This window comes from Odontesthes bonariensis, chromosome 7 (genome assembly GCF_027942865.1).
Source record: "Odontesthes bonariensis isolate fOdoBon6 chromosome 7, fOdoBon6.hap1, whole genome shotgun sequence".
Classification (NCBI taxonomy): domain Eukaryota; kingdom Metazoa; phylum Chordata; class Actinopteri; order Atheriniformes; family Atherinopsidae; genus Odontesthes; species Odontesthes bonariensis.
This window is the reverse complement of record NC_134512.1, coordinates 545,671-568,579: the sequence shown is the minus strand read 5'-3', so window position 1 is coordinate 568,579 and position 22,909 is coordinate 545,671. Positions and strand designations below refer to the sequence as shown.

Below are 22,909 nucleotides of genomic sequence, written 5' to 3'. Positions count from 1 at the left end.
ATTATGTTGCTGTTATAAACATAGGAGGCGTCCCTATTAATCTACAATTTCCCAACATTAAAGTATGGCTGTGTTCTCTGTGAGTACTGGAAGAACCACATTCAGAAAAACTAACTGCTGCAGCACCGTGTCACCCTGCGCCTGTTAGACATGAAACCTGAAAAACCGAAAGGATTTCCCCCAAAACAGGTGAAAAAAGCCGCCGCTCAGCCATGAAAGTGGAATATGTTGAGCATTTCAGGCTGCGGCCTGTTGGGCCCCGGCCTTAAGCAGAGGCTTCAGTGTTGGGCCCCGGCCCTAAGCAGAGGTTTCAGTGTTGGGCCCCGGCCCTAAGCAGAGGCTTCAGTGTTGGGCCCCGGCCCTAAGCAGAGGCTTCAGTGTTGGGCCCCGGCCCTAAGCAGAGGCTTCAGTGTTGGGCCCCGGCCCTAAGCAGAGGCTTCAGTGTTGGGCCCCGGCTGCAGAGGAGGGCCGGGCAGAGATGGGCGGTGTTACTCCGTCCGTGTGTGGGAGCTCATGCCATTCATTGCTTCACTCATTCATTCGTTTATTCTGCTCTTTGCGCCCTTTTCTGTTGGAGCAAAGTTATCCAAGAAAAGCTTCAAAGGAGCTCTTTATCTGAAGCTGTTGTCATTAACAAGCCGCATAATAAACGAGATGGAGGTCCACACCAACGCACGCGCAGCCCGGCCCCGGCACCTCGCTCCCGCTGCAGCTCGGCGCTTTTCTCCCTGTGAAAGAGGACAAAGGGTGGAGGCGCGGAGGCGCGGGGCCGCAGCCCGGCTCCGTAAATACCCGCCGGGCTTTGTGTGCCGTCGCCTCGTTAGCTGCGGCTCGTTAAAACCTTGCAACACAAAACCGCAGCGGGGAGCCTAATTTGAGCAGGACAACTGGCATAAAAGAGCTCTGTTGAACACCCTGATGACAAAATAAAAGTCTCAGTCAACCGCTCATATGAGGAGAAAAGACCCGGGAGGGAGCGCGCTGCTTCCTGGCACAGACAGGAGAGCAGAGCCGCTGCTTCTCCCGGTGCCGCAGAACCGCTCAGCGCTGGGCTTTTATGGTGGCCTCCATAAAAACACATTGATATGAACATAATAATAGGCTAATAATAATAATAATAATAATAAGAAGAAGAAGAATCAGGCTGCAATAGTGTAGTGCTCAGCTTTCTCTCCTCACAGCACGAAGGTTCTGGTTCTGATTTTAGCTGGTTCTTTCTGTGTGCACCGTGTTCTCCCCGTGCACGCGTCGGTTCTCTCCGGCTTCCTCCCACAATCCAAAAGCATGCATGTTAGGTTAACTGGTGACGCTAAACGGTGTGTGTGAGTGTGTACGGTCGCTTGTCTCCCTATGGCCTGTGGTGACCCGTCCATGGTGTGGCCCTGTGGCCCTGTGGTGACCCGTCCATGGTGTGGCCCTGTGGCCCTGTGGTGACCCGTCCATGGTGTGGCCCTGCTTCCCGCAGCTGGGATAGGCTCCAACCCCCTTTGAAAGTGAATTAGATCAAGCGGGAGGCCGTGGTGGAGCGCGCTGAAGTGGACCCATCGGGATGAGGTTATTCCTGATCTGAGGTTATATTAGCCAGAGGTTTCTCTGTAAATCAGCTGAACGAAGAGCAATTGATCAATCAATTCATGGTTATTTGTTCTTTTAACAAGTTATCAGACGCGCTGTGCCGGAGCCGCGGGCCGGAGCCGCGGGCCGGAGCCGCCGGCCGGAGCCGCCGGCCGGAGCCGCGGGCCGGAGCCGCGGGCCGGAGCCGCCGGCCGGAGCCGCGGGCCGGAGCCGCGGGCCGGAGCCGCGGGCCGGAGCCGCCGGCCGGAGCCGCGGGCCGGAGCCGCGGGCCGGAGCCGCCGGCCGGAGCCGCGGGCCGGAGCCGCGGGCCGGAGCCGCGGGCCGGAGCTGCCGGCCTGTTGCTTCGCAATACAGCAGTTCTCTTTCCAGACAGAGAGAAACTGCTAACTCCATCATTAACACGAACCATAATGTTGTTTTATTTTGATTGGGCAAACAGAGGAGACTCAGCTGAGCCCGAACAGGTGTCTGCCGGTCCACCTGCCAGCAGCTGACCCGGATGAGCAGCCTGTTTACTCCAGCTGTGTCTGCGGGGTCCTTACTCTGTTAACATCATGGGCTTTTAGAGGAAAGCCGGTAGAGGAGCATTAAAAACATGTGAATCACTGTGATAATATGCGCATTGCATTGCCATCAAGTAATAATAAAAAAAGATAAGTGAAGGGGACTGAGTGCATGTGTTATATATCTCATGCTTCATCAGTACTGACACAAGACAACTCTCCTTAATTCATGGAATTCCTCCAGTTCATGCGTTGGTAACAGATTCAAAGGGATCTTATGTTGACTGAATCCAGATCCTCTGGATGAAGATGAAAAGGTGAAGAAGTCTTCAGCAGCTCGTGCAGGATCGGAAGTGCGTGGCATCTCAGAAACACACCGCTGAGGGTCTTTGGGGGCTTTTTCCAGAAAAAAAGGGATGATGGAAATGTTTTTGCATTCTTTGTTTGACCTGCTGTGCACGTGCGGCCTGCTGATCACAGCTGATCTGTGGGCCGCCCTCTGTCTCTGGTTTCGATGTGAACGATTTATCATAATAATAATAATAATAATAATGACATTATTGTGTCATTATTAATTACATAATAATGTCATAATTATTATTATTATAATTATTATTATTATTATATTTGAAAATCAGAGGAAGAATAAAAATAATCTTGCATGATCACATAAAACGGTGATCAGGCTGCAGAGTCGCGTGACGCTTCAAAGAGATTTTTTCAGTGTATTTATTAATAAATACTGTAATGTCTGCTGTGATGTGGAGATGTGTATTTTCTCTGTGACAATAACAGAAACAATTCGGACTGGTAATTTCAGAGGAACTTTAGCATCAGAAGGAACATCCTGATGAGCTGAATGAAATCTCGTCAACGAAAAATGATGAAGAGATGCTTTCAAATCAACTCTGGAGTCAAACAGCAAGCAGGGCACACGCGCTATTTAGGCCAAACTTTAACACGCTCCTTTCCCCCCGAGCGTCGCCGCAGGACGTTGATGTTGCTGTTGGTGATATTGATTGATTTGTATCTTCTTTTTTTTCATGTCTCCCTAATTTAAGCCCGGAATCAGCGCGGCAGCCGGCCGGGAGCGCTCCTACACAGCCGGCCGGGAGCGCTCCTACACAGCCGGCCCGGACCTCCACAGCCGGCCTTGGACCCGGCGGGTCTGCTGCCTTTACTGGATCATTTACTGGTTATTTTAAAGATCCGTTACAGATCACATTCTGGGTGAACCGGTTAGTTCCAAGTTAAAGGCAAACTGAAGGATCATATTTGATATTCAAAATGCAAAAACTACTTTGAAAATCTCCATGAACCATTTGTGTAAAAATATGACAGAAGAAATAAAAAGAAAAGAAAAAGGATTTGAATCCTCTTTCAACTTTTTTTTAACTGTCTCTCAGCCTTCATCTGACCAGAAGCGAACCAGTGTCTGCCTCTTTCCTCCTTCTTTGTTTCTTTCTGAGACCAGACTCCAAACTTTTTGGCTTCATACATTTTGTAAAACAGGATGCTCGCGAGCTGTTTTCATGGTGAACAGATACACATTGTGTCTGTGTCTAATCTAATGGAGTGAAAGATTGAAGAAGACAGGAAGAAGACGAGAGAAGCTTACCTTTCTGAGGCATGCTGAAGACAAGTCAACTTTTGGTTTGTTCAGTTTCCCAACAGTTCCTTCGTCTATTCTTTCTTCCAATTAGTTTCTCCTTGACTGAGGAGACAAGTGCAGGGGGAGCCGGAGCTGGTCCTCTGAGGAGGAGGAGGAGGGAGGGAGGGAGGGAGGGAGAGCGAGTGGGAGGGCTGATGGGAGGGACAGAGGAGCCGAGTTTCACACAGAGAGGGAGTTAGTCTATGTGATTGGCGTGCGCGCACACACGTGCAGAGAGGTCTACCATCACTCTCACTGAAGGATAAAAGAGTTAACTGGAGCCAAAATGCTTTGATAATGATGTCATAGAAGAACGATTTTCAGTTCCACAAAGAACCTTTTACAGGAGCTTCTTTGGAGACCTTTCAAAGGGCCTTGAGGAGCAATCAATAAATAGTTCAATAAAGCTTCAAAATAAATAAATAAAATCTACAAGGAACTGTTCTTAAGTTTTTAGAGGATCCAACTGGCTTATAAAGAACCCCATTAAAATGATTTTTGGGACAGTTTCTGAATAAATGCACTGGAAAAAAATGGAACTCCAATGAATTGGCTGTGTGCTACACAATTAATTCATAACTAAATTAAGCTGACTGAAGGTGGAAATACTGAATGTGCTTATATTCACTGCATTTGCCTAAAACGAATTGTAATAAGTAAACTGAACTTGAAGCCTAATTGAATTTATTCCCAACCGGGAGTTAACTCTGAAAAAGGCAAACGACAGAGGGCGACAACACAGATGATGCTGTCATGTTTTAAGCACAGTTAGGCCCACATAGAACTCCCAGACCCCAACAGATGCAGAAGAAGTGCTCCACATTTTGGGAGTTTAAAATAAAAATTTTTATTAAACCTTTTAACATAATGTACAGAAACATGTGGCATGTATAAACAAAGGTATATTGTACATGTTCAAGGCACACATAAGGTTATAAGATGGAAAAAAAAACCTCCAAAACTGTCAGACATTAAACAGACAAATAAACAAACACGAAGGGGCACTAATTCTCTTCAAATAAGTTCAGTTCTTCACAGGCGTAACGGAGCTGTATACTATTCTTGCTTTTCATCAGTTTTAAGGCTCAGGTGGTTCTTCATCAGCAGGCTTTTAAAGGTGATAGAGAATGGTTGAATGGGACATTAATCCTTGTTCTGTGATGTGATATGTAGCCCAAAAAAAATTGGTTGGGTCTGTAATGGCTCAGAACCTCCCTAAAAGGCTCTCTGAAACAGCTGTTACTATGCTGGGTTTAGAATGCGTCGTTTGCCCTTATTAGCGTCGTTTCAGAGCTTATCTGGCAACCTCATTATGAAATGCAGGTAGGTGTTGGCGCTATTCGGTTGCCGTTGCTTGATTGGCTGCCCTTGCTCTCACTGAAAAACAAGCCAGAGCTAACGTGCAATTCTTACAACAGGAATATGGCACAACACACATTTAAAACAAAATAAAATGTGATACTTACAGGCTGTACTGATTCCTGGGGTTGATTTTGTTGCAAAGTCGGAACTGACGCTCTACTGAGCATTAAATTCCGACTGAACCTTTGTGAAACTGTACTCCGTGAAATGCGCAGAGCAAAGGAAAAGTCGGCGGTTGTATGTACTGGGGATGCTGTTAAAAATAAATAAAAGCCATTGATCGGGAACATTGCTGTCCGGGGGAAGAATATGTAACGATCGTAGTCCGCTTTCACAGCCTTGGAAGGCACACCTGTTTCTGTTTCTCGCCATTGCTCCTCTTCCAGGTGGGAATGGGTGGGCACAACATTATAAATAATTCATTTAGAAGGAGCGTGTCTGAAAGGGGGTGGCTGTGGATTTGGGTGTGGGGGGGCGATTGCCCCAAAAGATACGTCACTGAGGCTACACGAAAACGTTTTTCACTGTAAATGATACTTCTTCTTATCGTTTGGCTGTCGCGGCCACACGGAGCCGGCGTTCCCACTACCCCAAAACGATAGTTTTTGAGAACGGGTTCCAGAGTGGGAAGATCTGAGAACGGCGTCGCTTCGTTTCCATTGTTACAGCGAAAACGGATTCGTTTACATCTGCGTCACAGCCACATGGCTAACGCCAGTGACGTATACACATACGTCAGTGACCAGAACAAAAAGCGGCTTCCATTCAAAATCCGGAAGAAGAAAACACAACAAGGACACAGTGCCGTAACCAGCATTGAGGACACACAGGTCATGACCTCGGTATTTTCCCCGGTGTTTTTTTTTTAAATTTATTTATTTTTTTTATTCAGAGAAATGTCAAATTAATATAAGATGAAAATAGTTATGACTTTGATTGGTGGAAAGATCAGCATGCATTCTCATTCGTTTTTCTGAAAATAAAGTCCACATAATCCCTTTATCATCACGTTATATTTTAAAACTGAGCGGAAAAACGCCACCCGACTTTTTTTTTTTTTTTTTTTTAACGCCACCCGACATTGGAAACATGTTTATCATATTACACAGCTTCGACGCGAAAGTCAGCTATGGAAGCAAGATGAAGAAATCTACTAAACAAACTAAACTCAGCTTTGGAAAGCCAACTGGCCAGGGGAAAAGAAAGAGAGAAGGAGGTGAGTTCATTTCGCCAATCGCCAGTGAGAATGAGTGACAGTTCATAATGTTCAAATGCGTTCAAAGCGCGGCTAGGAATAGGAGGATGCTATCGTTGTCCTCAGCATTTCAAGCAACAGTCACAAAGCCCCTTGGTTAGGATTTCGTTTTCCAGTCGGCACAAACACACTGCACACAGATCTCTCTCTCAATTCGATTTTCCAAAAAAAAAGTAGCGACCTGTAATGAAATTATTGGGAATCGTGACACGGCTTGGGCTGTTAAGCTAACTTTTTTTTAAATCAGGGCTTGACAGCTTTGTGCCAACTGTGGCTAATGGTCATTCAGCCTCACTAGCTACAGTTTTGTTCAGTGCTATATGGCTTCCGACATGTAAATAAAGCAGACTAATAGAAACTGGGTCAGAAACTTATATTTTTCATTTTACTTAAAACAATTGATGATGCACACGGGACAAAATAACAGAATGAAATACCCCGTGTACTCTCTCATATGACACAATCTTGAGGTTAGTTGTGCTGCTCATGGTGCATTATGAAGCCAAGTTTTACCAGCATTTAGCTAGTTGTCAGGCCCAGCATGATACTATGTCTTCTCTGTGTTGAGTGAATGGATTGAATTGAGAATATACAGCCAACATCTTGTGGTCTGTTTGGCACATTCTACGATGTTAATTTAGTGGGTGGATTCAACCAGTTACTTAGGTAAAATGATTGCATTTTCCCTAATGAACCATTTGGATTTTATTGCAAATGGTGTCTAAAATTTTGCACATCGGTTAGACCAATAGCCCAACTCATTCATTTGACCTTTTAGTGGGTCATGCACATGCATGGTGATGATGGTGACAATAGTAATAATAATAATAATGTAATATTAATAATAACAATAATATTAATGGTGATGCTGATGATGATGATGATATTTTAAAACAGATGACACAGGAGAGGATGAGAATGAGGGAGTTGAAGAGAGAGAGTCAGGAGTCGAGGAAGAAAGGGGAAGAACTGAGTCTCACTCACACTCACTCACTCACTCACTCACTCACCCACTCACTCACTCAAATACTCTACTTTTGTGATCACATTGTTATAATAAACTTGTTCACCTACATATTCACCTCCTTGATGGGCTTGTGATTTACCTCTGTTTATTCACATTTACAAACTGTATTTTAAAAAGTCACCATATTAGGATGTTTTTTTTGTCAAATAAGATTTATCGCAATATTTGACCTCGGTATTTGAAAAATCCTGGTTACGGCCCTGCAAGGACAGACAGCGATCATCATGGACCCCACAACATTGATAGCAGCACTGCTGCAGACACTGCTAACTACAGCGGCGTTGTTGAAGGAACAACGTGAGCTTCGCGCTGTGAGAAGTAGGGGCGTACACGCATGCGCATTGCTTCTTCTATTGTTCTGGTGTAACCGGTGGGGGTGGCTTACAGCGCACCTAGAGGTGTTTCGTGTGTACTGCAACATTTTCAGCAAGCGTCGCGTTTCCATGTGGACACAGAAGCTTTCCTGTGTGGTCGCAATCATTTTCGTACCCGTTTTCAAAAAAACCCTCGTTTCGTTTTCGTGTAGCCGTAGCCTTAATGCTCAAACACGGATTGGCCAATTTTCTGGCGGCAATTCAAAAAAGGGGGAGTACTTGAAACAGAGGTTCTGACACTTGCTGGCACTTCGTGTGTAACCCCCCACAGCGGGGAGACTCAGAACTAACACCAAAAACGTGAAAAAGATGATTTTGATTCTCTATCCCTGTCATGCTTGCATTTAATATTTTCCTTTCATGCAACTTTCATTGTTTACACTTGTGGTAAGACCAATGTATCTATTTTGTTATTATGACTCTTGTTATAAAAAAAACGATTTTGAGAGACTTTTATTTTGACGACTCAGTTGAATAGGAAGTTGTCAGAAGCTTAGTGACGGGAATCATTTTGACCTTACCTGCAGTGGAGACAGCTGCCTTTGTCTGCCACTCCTCATTTGCCACCTTTTATGTTTCTATGCTTGTTCAAGCAACGTCTGTAAGTACTTTGTTTTACATAATTGATCATAATAGTAATTCATGTACTATTTTTGATGCATGTTTTGTATGTGTTTGTATTTCAGTTTCACAAAATGATGGTTCAGTAAAAATCACAAGAAAGAATCTGCTTCTGTGGAGTTTCTGAATCCCTGTTTAGCTGCTTGGATAGCTACTCTTAGTGAGGCCAAGACAGTGAAAAGACGGCATCACAGCAAGCATGGAGCAGCGCTGTTTCAAAGCTAAGTGGCTAACGAACACACAAGTGGCTTACATTTACTGAACTGTCTTTCAAGCACTATTTAAATGATGGAGCGCAAACCAAGAGCGAGATTTGAGACCCAATCATTTGCATCTCATAGTGCCCAAGCTTCAGTTAGCTCCAGATCTAGCATGGTGTATTTGCAAGCTAAGGCGAAAGCTGAAGCAGCTCAAACCAGAGCATCATTCATGAAAAAGGAAGCAGACATTAAACTGGAGCAAGCACGTCTGCAAGCCGCACTGGATTTGCTCAGAGCAGACCAAGAGCTAGAAGCAGCAAAAGCCGAAATGCATGCATTAGAAGCTGGATTAATGGAAATGGGCTATGAGATAAGGACTAATGCTTCTAGTTCAGATCTAGAGGAAGCAACTTGTTACCAAATATGTGCTGGAACAAAGGAGTGTTAATACAGGTGCCACACCATATCAGATGAGGAATGCAGATGTTAGCACGCCAAATCCCCACACTGCTACAGATCCACAAGCGCCACTGAATCACACAGCTGCTGATTATGGCCCGCCTCCTCTTTTAAGAGCCCCGCGAGATAACAGTCCACTACCTCGCTCAAGCAATGGTCCTCCACCTGTACCTGCTCCGCGACGTTCTATCCCTAGAGTGCCTGACCATGCAGATTCCCAGTCTTTCAATCTCACCAGTGATCTTGCTAAATTCTTAGCTCGCAGCCGCATAGTAACGTCAGGGCTCACTTAATTTGATCACCAGCCCATAAACTACTGGTCATGGAAGGCATCATTCAAGAGTGCAATAGCTGGCTTAGATCTGTCCGCAGCAGAAGAGCTGGATCTTCTTGTGAAGTACCTAGGCAAGGACTCAGCTGACCAAAGCAAGCAAATTAAAGCTGTTAACATCCGACACCCCCCAGCTGGATTGTCATTGGCCTGGGAACGACTCGAGGAGACCTACGGCTCACCTGAGGCTATAGAGCACGCACTTTTCACAAAGGTGGAAAAGTTTCCAAAGGTTTCATCTAACGACCCACAGAAGCTGCGTGAACTAGCAGATCTACTGTCAGAGCTGGAGTATGCAAAGCTAGATGGCAGTCTACCAGGTCTGTCATACTTAGACACTGCCAGAGGCATACACCCTATAGTGGAGAAATTGGCTCACAACATACAAGAGAAGTGGATATCGTATGGCTCAAAATACAAACGCACCCATCTTGTCAGCTTTCCACCATTCTCTGTATTTGTGAAGTTTGTTCTCACAGAGGCTAAAGCGCGCACAGACCCCAGCTTTAATCTCTTTGCTTCTTCGTCTACACCTGCAAATGTGAAAAAGGGCTATTCAGACCGGTCAGCTAGAACACCTGTGGCGGTCCACAAGACGCAAGTCTCTTCTACTGGAGAGTCACCCAGTGAGAATGAGAACAGTGGAGTGAACCCAGGTAAACACTGCCCGATCCACCAAAAGCCGCATCCGCTCAAGAAGTGTCGCGGGTTCAGACTGAAGACAATGGATGCGCGTAAGCAGCTACTTAAGAAGTACTCTATCTGTTTCTGTTGTTGCTCCTCTACTCAACACCTGGCGAAAGATTGTACAGCTGAAATCAAATGTACCGAATGCGAGAGTGATGCCCACGTATCAGCACTCCATCCCGGTCCAGCCCCTTCATCATCCAAAGCGTCTCCTCCCCCAGCAAGCCATGGCGGGGAGGACGACAAAGCAGACAGTCAAGAGGTGACTTCAAAGTGTACACAGGTGTGTGGAGAAGGAGTAAGCCCACGAGCATGCTCCAAAATCAGCCTAGTCAATGTGTACCCCGCTGGATGCCAAGAACAGTCCAAGACAATGTACGTCATTTTGGACGATCAGAGCAATCGCTCTCTTACTCGCTCCAAGTTCTTTAACATCTTTCAGATCAAGGGATCTTCACATGCATACACATTGAAGCCATGTGCTGGACTAACAGAGATGTCAGGAAGAAGGGCTTGTGGATTCATCATAGAGTTGGTAGACAAGAAGTTGAGTCTTTCTTTACCTACTCTTCTTGAGTGTGATCAGCTGCCAAGCAACCGCTCTGAAATACCTACACCAGAAGCTGCTCGACACCACACTCACCTGAGGTGTATTGCGGATGAAATCCCACCTTTGGATCCCGATGTCGACATCCTCCTCTTGTTAGGTCGGGACATCCTAAGGGTGCACAAAGTCAGAGAGCAGATCAATGGTGTGGGCAACTCCCCATTTGCACAGAAGCTGGATTTGGGGTGGGTAATTGTCGGAAACGTTTGTCTTGGATCCACCCACAGACCTCTCCAGGTGAACAGCCTTAAGACCACAGTGTTGGAAAATGGTCGCACAAGCTATCTTCAGCCATGCAGTGGTCAAATCAAGGTGAAAGAAACCTTTGCAGAAAAGCCCAACAGTCGTCATCAGCTAGCGCCTACCCGAGCATGCAGTTCGATGACACCTCTCAATGGTGAGAGCCTGGGTCAAGGAATCTTCGATCGCACCTCAGACGACCACAAGCTCGGACCATCAGTTGAAGACATAGAGTTCTTGCGAATCATGGATGAGGAGTTCCATCAAGATGACGCCAACAACTGGGTTGGTCTCTTACCTTTCCATTCGCCAAGACGACGGCTACCTAACAACAGACAGCTCGCCTATGACTAGGGGTGCAACGGATCAAAAAACTCACGGTTTGGATCGTTCCTCGGATCAGAGTCACGGATCGGATCATTTTTCAGATCAGCAAAAAATAAATAAAAATAAGACAAATAAACATGTTTTGTCTTTTTGTTTATCAACACTTTTAAATTATTAAATTGAAATATATAAAATCAACTTAAAGTACACAATTAACATCTTCTTTTCAACATAATCAAAGAAAAACAACTTAAAGTGCAACATAAAAAGGCACATCTCCTTCCTTTAAATATGGATCAATGACCATTAATCCACAACTTTTTTCTTCTCCTGCTCATAAAGATCTGGCACAATCTTTTCACTGAAGTGGGTGCGCGACGGGATGTCGTAACGTGGCTCGAGCACGTTCAGCATGTGTTTAAAGCCCTTGTTTTGCACAACTGAATATGGCCTCATGTTTGCACCTATAAACACACCGATAGCGTTTGTGATCGCTTTAGCCCGGTTGGATTGTGAAGGAAGGGGCTGCTTAAATGCCGCGGTGATGAGCGGTCGTTGAGCCGCTTTCGGTTTCACTCCTGTCAGTGAAACACCGGGATGATGTCCGTGCAAATGCAGACTTTTACCCAGAGCGTGGAAAGTAGCTCTGTCCCTGGAACTAGCAGGAAGGGTAACGGCTGTGTGAGGACTGAACATAGATAGATAGATGGATACTTTATTAATCCCGAGGGAAATTTAAGGATCCAGTAGCTTGAACAGACACAAAATACATGCGCACAATTTTTTTTTTTCATAAATCAATCCGCGGATCATGTGTGTGCCGAACCGAAATAATTGATCCGAACGGATCACGGATCAATGATGATCCGTTGCACCACTACCTATGACCAGCTCATGTCTCTACGGCGGTCGTTGGACAAGAAACCTGCCATGAAGGCGCATTTCTTGGACTTCATGGAGAACATGCTCAAGCGACAACATGCAGAGATCGTGCCACCACTCCAAGTGAACAAAGAGTGCTGGTACCTACCTCTGTTTGGAGTCTATTATCCAAAAAAGCCAGACAAGATCTGCATCGTCTTCGATTCCAGTGCAGCCTATGACGGAGTGTCACTCAACGACGTCCTCATTACAGGCCCCGACCTCAACAACAGCCTAGTGGGCTTGCTCATGAGGTTCAGGAAAGAAGCGGTGGCTGTCACAGCTGACATCGAGCACATGTTTCATTGTTTTGTGGTGAAGGAGGACCACAGAGACTTCCTTCGCTTTCTGTGGTACCAGGACAATGACATGGCACGTGAAGTCACTGAATTTCGGATGAGAGTCCACACCTTCGGAAACAGTCCCTCACCTGCCGTCGCCATATACGGCTTACGAAGGGCTGCTGAAGAAGAGGAACCAGAGTTTGGTCCTGCAGCACGAAGATTTGTTGAACGCGAGTTTTACGTGGATGATGGGCTGAAATCATTCAGCACTAAAGAAGAAGCAGTCAGTGTCGTAAGGCAAACTCAACAAATGCTCACAGCCTCGAACATCAGGTTACACAAGTTCACTTCCAATCGGCCTGCAGTCCTGAAAGCCTTTCCGCCTGATGATCATGCTCAAAAAATTGAAGATTTGGATCTCTTTGCGGATGACCTGCCTATCCAACGCAGTCTGGAATTGTCCTGGAACATCGCAATGGACACATTCACTTTCCGAATCACCTGTGAGCAGAAACCCTTTACCCGGAGGGGCGTGCTGTCGACTGTGAACAGTGTCTATGACCCGCTAGGGTTCCTAGCCCCAGTCACCATTCAGGGCAGACTGCTCTTGAGAGAGCTCACCAGCCTGGCAGGGGATTGGGACTTACCTCTCCCGCACCACATGGAAGGCGAGTGGATGAAATGGAGAGACTCATTGCAAGACCTAGAGGAACTTCAAATCCCACGTGTCTACACACCCATTTCTACATCAGGGGCCCAGCGAAAGGAGCTTTGCGTGTTTGCTGATGCATCAGTGAAAGCTGTGGCTGCAGTGGCATACATGAGAGTCTCATCTCAAGAGGGACATGTAGAGACTGGCTTTGTGTATGGGAAAGCGAAGTTGGCGCCTCAACCTGATTTGACGATTCCGAGGCTGGAACTCGCGGCAGTGCTTGCCGTGGAGATGGCAGAGATGATCACTACAGAGATGGACGTGGCATTCGACAACATAGTATACTACACTGACAGCAAAGTAGTCTTAGGATACATCCACAACCAAAGACGGAGGTTCTACGTCTACGTGCACAACAGAGTCCAACGCATACGCCACTCATCCTGCTCTGGACAGTGGAGATACGTACCTTCGGACTTGAATCCAGCTGACTACGGCTCTCGCTCTGTGCCAGCGGCTCTTCTCAGCAGCACGACATGGTTTAAAGGACCAGCCTTTCTCACCAACCCATCTTTGTACCTCTCTGAGCCTCAAGAGACCTACGACCTTGTCGATCCTCCGACAGACTCTGAGATACGTCCCCAGGTGACAGCAAACCTCATGCACATCCCTGAAGATACTGTGCAGCCAGAGCGTTTTGAACGCTTCTCCAATTTAAGCACTCTGATCAGAGCAATAGCGCACTTGATCCACATTGCTCGCACCTTTTCTCACTCTACTCCCACCAACAGTTGCAGAGGTTGGCACATCTGCCAGCCGTCAGTGGAAGAGATGGCACAAGCCAAAGTGTGCATACTGAAGAGTGTTCAGGGAGAGTGCTATCAAGAAGAGATCAAGTGCATACGAGAAGGCTCGAACATTTCTTCTTCAAGCAGCCTGTGCAAACTGAATATAATTCTTGACTCCGATGGACTGTTGAGAGTTGGGGGCCGCATAAAGCACTCAGACCAAGATTTGGACATCAATCCCATCATTGTCCCGGGACGTCATCACCTGTCGGTGCTTCTCATACGTCACTACCATGAAGCTGTGAAACACCAGGGCAGGCATTTTAAAGAAGGTGCCATCAGGTCAGCAGGCTTCTGGATAGTTGGTGCAAAACGAAGCATCGCTAGTCTTCTGTTCAAGTGTGTGACCTGCAAGAAGCTGCGGGGAAAAACAGAACAGCAACAAATGGGAGACTTACCAGCTGAACGGCTACAGGTAGCACCGCCCTTCACATACGTCGGTGTAGACGTATTCGGGCCATGGGAGGTTACTTCACGCCGTACGAGAGGAGGACATGCCAATTCCAAGAGATGGGCAGTGATGTTTTCATGCATGTGTACCCGAGCAGTGCACATTGAGTTGATCGAGACGATGACTGCCAGTAGTTTCATCAACGCTTTGAGACGTCTCTTCGCCATCCAAGGTCCTGCACAGCAGATCCGTTCCGACTGCGGGACGAACTTTGTAGGTGCCTCACGGAAATTGCAAATGTCCAGCACTGATTCATCCTCAGAGAGCTTAGAGAGATACCTCAGTGACCAGAACTGCACCTGGGTGTTCAATCCGCCCCATTCATCTCATATGGGTGGAGCCTGGGAGCGGATGATCGGGATCGCCAGGCGCATCCTTGACTGTATGCTACAAGAGCAAAGAACGCAGTTGACACACGAGGTCTTGTCTACACTTATGGCCGAGGTAGCTGCAGTGATGAACGCTCGACCCCTCATCCCAGTATCGTCAGACCCAGAGTCAACTTTGATCCTCACTCCATCCATGCTCCTGACCTTGAAGACGGGGTCAGCACCTCCTCCCCCTGGCAACTTTGAGGGTGCGGCCAGGTACAAGGAAGAATGGAAGAGAGTTCAAAATCTGGCTGACATCTTCTGGGGCAAGTGGAGGCGCGAGTATCTTCACACGCTGCAGTTTCGTCAACAGTGGCAGGACAAGAAGCCCAGCTTGAAATGCGGAGACGTAGTTCTATTCAAAGATTCTCAATCAAAGAGAAACGAGTGGCCTATCGCTGTCATCACAAAGACTTTCCCAGGGTGAGATGGACTAGTCCGGAAGGTCGAGGTGACTACTGCTAAGGATGGAAACAAAAAGACTTTCTCTCGTCCCGTCACAGAAGTAGTCCTGCTTCTGTCCGAAGAACACACCAGGAATGTTGATAGTTAAATGTGGGTTCTTACAGACCCCAGGCGGGGAGTGTCATGTTTGCATTTAATATTTTCCTTTCATGCAACTTTCATTGTTTACACTTGTGGTAAGACCAATGTATCTATTTTGTTATTATGACTCTTATTATAAAAAAAACATTTTGAGAGACTTTTATTTTGACGACTCAGTTGAATAGGACGTTGTCAGAAGCTTAGTGACGGGAATCATTTTGACCTTACCTGCAGTGGAGACAGCTGCCTTTGTCTGCCACTCCTCATTTGCCACCTTTTATGTTTCTATGCTTGTTCAAGCAACGTCTGTAAGTACTTTGTTTTACATAATTGATCATATTTCTAGTTTATTTCATGCTGATAATTCATATGTTTATAGGTTAAAAATGCAATTAAAAACTAAGTATTTTCTCAATGGCATAGCAAACACATGATGTAACTTAGCTAAATAGTAATTCATGTACTATTTTTGATGCATGTTTTGTATGTGTTTGTATTTCAGTTTCACAAAATGATGGTTCAGTAAAAATCACAAGAAAGAATCTGCTTCTGTGGAGTTTCTGAATCCCTGTTTAGCTGCTTGGATAGCTACTCTTAGTGAGGCCAAGACAATCCCCTTTAAGGCTTTTCTGTTTCCCCATTTACAGGAGTGGATGAAGATGGCAAGGATCAGCAGGTTGTCAAGTATAAGGTCAGTTCTTCTGTCTCTGAGGGTGATTCCAAATATTATATCCTCTCTTTTTAATGGATGGGGAAGGAAAAGTTTTGTTCAGACCCAGGCCTGAAAGTTTTCCCAAAATGTTCCAGTGTGTACACAGTAGAAAAAGAGACCGCCGTTTTAATGTCGTTGTCACAAAAGGTACGGCTATTAGTGTCGAAATGAAATCTCTGTCTTAACAGTTCTCTGGATGGAAAAATGTTATTGAGAATTTTAAAATGTATTTCTTTTGCTTTCGGACTTAAGGGGTATTTAAAGGGATAGTTTGCCTCTTTTGACATGAAGCTGTATGACATCCCATATCAGCAACATCATTTATGAACATCTTCTTACCCCCGCTGCGTCCTGTGAGCAGAGTTCCAGCCTCATTTTGGTGTTGATGAAGGTAGTCCGGCTAGTTGGCTGGGGCCACAAAAATAAAGCGTTTTGCTTTTCAAAATATGCGTTCAAAAGAGTAATACATTTGCATCACAAAATCGTTCAACAGGAAAAAGTCAGACCTCACAATCGCTTGGCGTTTGTTGAATCTGATGTGGCATGTTCGTACGAGACCTTCGTACGAAGAAAGTTAGAATAAAAATACGAAAATGTTCATGCATGAGGCCCAATGTTCTGTCTGATTCTCTTTGTAAACAGGAGGGCTAATACAGTTTACAAATATACAATTAAAAGAATAAAAGAATAAAATTATATCCAAGAAAATGATTTAAAAGCCAATAAAGCAGTAAGCAGCAGGAGGAAGCAGAGACACGTCTGCACTCTTCAGAAGCAGGAAGTAAAGGAAGCAGGGTCCTCAGCGCCATATGCTCGATGAAAAAGGAGAAATTCGATGATGTACTGGCAGGAATAAGTGGACTCAAGAGTGAATTATAAAGCCAAGCTTAGAGGATAACAGAAACCGAAGACAGAATTGGGAAGGCTGAGGACGATTTACACGCTACGCACAGCACTATTAAAAAGCTGAGAGAGAAACGCTGGAAACGAGTCGAAGAGCGGGAAACTAGAGGACGTCGCAACAATTTAAGAGTCATCGGCCTCCCTGAAAGAGCTGAGGGTCAAGACGTGTGCTTTTTTTAGAAGGTGATTATGAAACTATAGAGAAAAAGAAAAAGCTATGCGAGCAGCCCGAAGACTGGGAGACATGCAGTTTAAAAACTACAGCGTCCGATTCTATCCAGACTATTCAGCAGAAACGCACAGCGAAAAGGCAGCTAGAATCCATGGCATGTTCTACCCGGCCATCCTGGTAGTCACACACAACGGTCAGCGACATTCGTTCACTTCATTCAGTTGGAGAAATGCACAAGGGTTTTCAGGGTTTTTTGCTTATTGTTTACATGTGGTTACTGTCCTTTTTCCTTTATGTTTTCCTTTATTGTTTTCTTCCTTGATGAAAAGAGAGGTAATGTTGGCTGTCATGTGGTGCCCTGCTGCACAGTTACTTATATGCTTAATGGTAGGTGAATGAGAGATTAAGATCACATCCTGGAATGTCAGCGGATTGAATAAAATTGTTGAATTAAAGCAGGTGTTAGGAAGAATTAGATGACTTATGTTGTGGACTGGGGTTTTCTGTTTTGTTTCTGTTTTCATATAGAGCAGGGGTCTTCAACGTTTTTCAGGCCAGGGACCCCCAAACTGATGGAGAGTTGGAGCAGGGACCCCCCTACTATTTATATGGCATACAATTGTGTTTTATATTTAACGGGGGCCTAGTGCCATGTGTAAACATAGCTACTCTGTTATTGTACATTCAACACTGAGCTATTCAAATAATCCACATATTTTAACTTTAAACATGCATGTAGATGGGACAATGAATCCTCAAACCATCTGTGGATGGCACATGTTTGCACACAATTTGTGAGAAAAAACTGTTTGAAAAAAAAAAATTTAAAATTAAAAATCGTCTAATCAACCAAAGATTTCGTGACCCCCCTGCAGTACCTCCGTGGACCCCCTGTTGAAGACCTCTGATATAGAGTTTTGCTGTGTGTATGTTTTGGGGTTGTCTTCCTGTCTGTCCTGCAGGGCAGGTGCTGGCTCAGGGGCGGGGCTGACCCACTTCCCAGAGGAGCAAAGGAGCACAACGGATCACACCTGAATCATATCCAGTAATCACCTCACCACTCCAGAAAAGCCTGGTTCACCTCCACAAGCCCCGTCAGATGATTCAGTGTCCAAGCCTGAAGCCATCACCGCCTGCACCAACTCGAGCCAACCTGAGCCAACCCGAGCCAACCCGAGCCCATCCGAGCCAACCAGAGCCAACCCTAACCCAACCCTAACCCAACCCGAGCCAACCCTAACCCAACCCGAGCCAACCCGAGCCCACCCGAGCCAACCCGAGCCCACCCGAGCCAACCAGAGCCAACCCGAGCCAACCCGAGCCCACTCGAGCCAACCCGAGCCCATCCGAGCCAACCAGAGCCAACCCTAACCCAACCCGAGCCAACCCTAACCCAACCCTAACCCAACCCGAGCCAACCCTAACCCAACCCGAGCCAACCCGAGCCAACCCGAGCCAACCCGAGCCCACTCGAGCCAACCCGAGCCCATCCGAGCCAACCCGAGCCCACCCGAGCCAACCAGAGCCAACCCGAGCCCACCCGAGCCCACCCGAGCCCACCCGAGCCAACCAGAGCCAACCCGAGCCAACCCGAGCCAACCAGAGCCAACCAGAGCCAACCCGAGCCAACCGGAGCCAACCCTATATCAACCCGAGCCAACCAGAGCCAACCCGAGCCAACCCGAGCCAACCCTAACCCAACCCGAGCCAACCCGAGCCAACCAGAGCCAACCCGAGCTAACCCGAGCCAACCCGAGCCAACCAGAGCCAACCCGAGCCAACCCGAGCCAACCAGAGCCAACCAGAGCCAACCCGAGCCAACCCGAGCCAACCAGAGCCAACCCGAGCTAACCCGAGCCAACCCGAGCCAACTAGAGCCAACCCGAGCCAACTAGAGCCAACCCGAGCCAACCAGAGCCAACCTGAGCCAACCAGAGCCAACCAGAGCCAACTAGAGCCAACCCGAGCCAACTAGAGCCAACCCGAGCCAACCAGAGCCAACCAGAGCCAACCCGAGCCAACCCGAGCCAACCCTAACCCAACCCGAGCCAACCCGAGCCCACCCGAGCCAACCAGAGCCAACCAGAGCCAACCCGAGCCAACCAGAGCCAACCCAACTGTTGGAGTCATCCTTGAAGACCTCCCTGTCCATCATTCCTAAGAAGGCTTGATCTTCCACAGACATAGTGACATAGCAAATTTGACCACATCACCCCCATCCTCAAATCTCTCCACTGGCTCCTTGTCCCACTCAGGATTGAATACAAGGTCTCCCTCCTCACCCACCAGTGGATTCACGGACATGCCCCCAAATACCTCAAAGAACTCCTCACCCCCCACCCCCCCACACGCACCCGTCGATCCGCAGCTTCGCACACCCTCAAAGCTCCCAGAACCAAGCTCCGCACTATGGGTGACCGGGCCTTTTGTTCTGCAGCTCCAAGGCTGTGGAACGCCCTCCCAGACCATCTGAGGGCTCCACAGACCACTGATGCTTTTAAACGTAGCCTAAAAACACATTTTTTTAGGAAAGCTTTCTATTCATTTTATTGCACTTTTTAACATTTATTAACTAACCCTCTTTTCTTTTAAGCTTGCACTGTAGCACTTTGAGATTGTTTTAATGTAAAGTGCTTTATAAATAAAATTAATTATTATTATTATTATTATTATTAAATAGTGGGCTTATCATCGTCTAGTGTTTGCCGGAAGACTCCTTTTCCAAGGCTATCGTTTTCATATTGTCACGCCCAGAGACTCTTGTTTTTAGTTTTCATGTTTAGGTTATGCTTTTGTTTTCAGTCCATCTTTAGTTTTTGTCATGCCTTAGTTTCCCTGCACTCTGTTTATTAGTTCACTCACTTCACCTGTGTTTTTTCCCTCAGCTGCACTCACTCTCCAATCACTCTCACTCCCTATTTAGTTTCCTGCCTCCCCTTTCAGTTTTGCCGGATCTTTGTTACTGTTGTTGTTGAGGTTGCTGTTAGTTTCCACGCCATGTTTCCACGCCACGTTTTCGTCAAAGTTAAGTATTTATTATCCATGCCATGTTAAGTGTTTTGTTTTTCCAAGTATTTATTAAGTCAAGTATTTTGAATCCGGCTTTGCCGCGCCTTTTGTTTTGTACTTTGTTTTTTGTTAATAAATCACCCTTTTCTTTGAAAGTCCGCATCCGTGTCCTCCCCTTCCACACCACAAACTTGACACATATAACTGTTTCGGCTCATTAGCCTTTGGAAAGTGATGGCAATGCACCGGAATATCGGGCCTCTCTTTTTTATGTGGATACTGTTGGTACAAGGGTCAAACAGAGACGTACGTCCATTAGCACATCAGTCCGGTAGACGTTGGCACAATCCGTTTTGTGGGCTTTTCCTACACAAACCTCTCCTACGATCACCCAGCCCAAATCAAGACGCTGGGGATAGGGAGCATTGTGGGGCCCGTTGCAGTGCTCTCGAATCTTGTGTGCACGTGGCGTGTCTCGGCCGAGCAAGATGAGGATGGTTGCAGAGGGATCGAGAGCTGGAATCTTGTCCACAACCCGTTTGAGATGTTTATAGTGTCTGGCAATCTCAGGCGTGGGGATTTCGAACTTGTCGTCTGTCACATTGTGTCACATGTCACATTCGATCAGAGGAGGGAGAGGAATTCAAGTTTTACTATCTAGCGACTCCATGATGAAATTGTTAGCCCTTCGCCCTGCGGTTTCGATGACACCTGAGCAGGACCTCGGGGTGTATGATGCCACACCCTCTGTAAACCCAAATAGTTAAAAAAAACTCTGATCTTGCCAGGGACTTATTGCTCTGCTCATCGAGAACAACATAAGCCTTGACTGCTCTCTCTCTCTGACATGCTGGATACACTCTGACGAGACAGATTTTGGAGCATGATCTTGACTTGAGTGTAGACCCGCATATGTCAGTGCATCTCAATGTGACAGTTTGAGGGAGTCCCTCATCTTGCTCCCCGCTTTGCTCTCTCATGGTTACAGAGACTCCTGTCATCCATGGAGCCGGCCCTGGATGTAATGCTGTAGGTTGGCTGTTGCTCCAGCATTCTCTGTACTGAATGTTTTTCTCAGTCTTTAGCTAGGTGGTTGGTTGATGCACAACACCTATAACAAATATTCTTCTCTTTAAGATAAGTTTTCCTCTCATCCAAAGTTTTGCTCCTGAAACCACGACACTTTCTAATGGGGTGTGGTTTGTTGTAGGGAGTGGACATTGCTTATCTGGGTCAACCATCATTTTCTCTGCAGGACTGTTGTGGTTGCTATCGGAGTTCGCTGTGACCTCTGTCTTTTTGACGGAAACTGTTTTGAAACTTTGTGTGTTGTGTTTAAAGGAATGCTCCACTTTTCCCATTCTCAAACCACCTGTGAGTGGGACAAATCTTGGATCGTTGAGTGTTTTGGCTCGATCACAAACAAACTTAGCGAAGAAAGAGAAAGGTGGGTATGATGCGTGATATTTTTCTTTGTAATGTGATGCTACAGAGACCCACTTGTCATGCAGGGAATAAGGCAGCTTCTGGACGATTGGAGTAATGCCCCGAGAAGTGTCCAAGTATTTGAGCCCAGGCAGAAATCCATCCGCCCTGGCTGCTTCAAGCTCCAAACGAAGGTCTCCCAACTCTCTTAGATGTATTACTTTTCCAGCTGCTACACCTGTGAAAACAAAACAGAAGACAATCCACGACCTCTGTGGGGAATCCAGCCTTAGAGCCACCAGGAGCACCAGGTGCATCCAGTGATCAGAAGCAGGCAGAGAGGGCCCCAAGACCCAGGCACCAGCAGCCCCCACGTAGCACAGAACCCGGGAAGCCCAGTGCAGGGACAACCACACAACCACCCAGAAGACCGCAGAGGAAGCCACCGGACAGGGCCCCCATGACCATAGGACAGAGGCCTCCCGGGAATCAGGGGCGACACCCAGACACAAGTCATGAGCACGAACCTGAGCTGCAAGAAACCCCCCGGCAGAGGGGCCAATACCTGAGAGGCCCAGGCGCCCCAGACAGCCAGACGTAGTAGGCAGACAGTTAGACATCCTTAACATTAGCCATCACGAGTACTTGTAGAAACAGGAGAGGATGTCGTAGAAGAGCATCTGACAGCACACCCCTTCTGAACATTGCCACCTGATTGTCACATGACTTACAGAGCAGGCCGCATCGCTGTCAATATGGAGCAGATCAGTGGCCCTGCAATTACTGCTGCTGTCAGGGGTCTGCTTCATCTCTGCAAATGAGGGGGAGATTAATTCACTGGCTTTCTCTGATGTATAGTTGCTGAAAGCAGAGACGGCAACCGCTTGACCCTGGATGACAGAAACACTTGTCAACACTCTGCTCCCAATCCTCTGCTCCTCCCCCCCTACTTCTTTATATCCTTTTACTCCTCCCTCACATTTCCTCTTCTTTAATCACTTGCTCTTTTGTCCTCTTTCTCCTGTCACCTCCAGTCCTACCACCTTTTCCCCCATCCAACTATTTCTTCAGTTCTCCAGTCCTCTATCTCCATGTCCTCCCCATCCTCCTCTTCATGCCTGAGAAGCAGAGTTTCTGTCTAATGCTGACAGCTTACAAATAATTATAGGTAATCATCTAAATGGACAGTAATTACTTGAAGGAGGGAGGGCGTTTTTCTATGTAATATTGTGAGTTAGTGCGTCGCCTTTGACTTACACTGGTAAATCCTTAACATATCAGACAGCACACACACATACATAGCTTTCATTATTTTTCTTCTCAAGCTGAAAGTTCTTTCTCTCCCTTATCATTAATCTAGTAAAGGATAGTCAACTGTTAAATCTAAACTTGTGCT

At 46.6% G+C, this 22,909-nt stretch overlaps 1 pseudogene; it reads right to left on the bottom strand.

The window, feature by feature from the left end:
- LOC142383604 (paired box protein Pax-6-like) overlaps positions 1 to 3,709 on the bottom strand; it is a 43,015-nt pseudogene extending 39,306 nt beyond the window's left edge.
- Between the last annotated feature and the right edge of the window lie 19,200 nt (positions 3,710 to 22,909).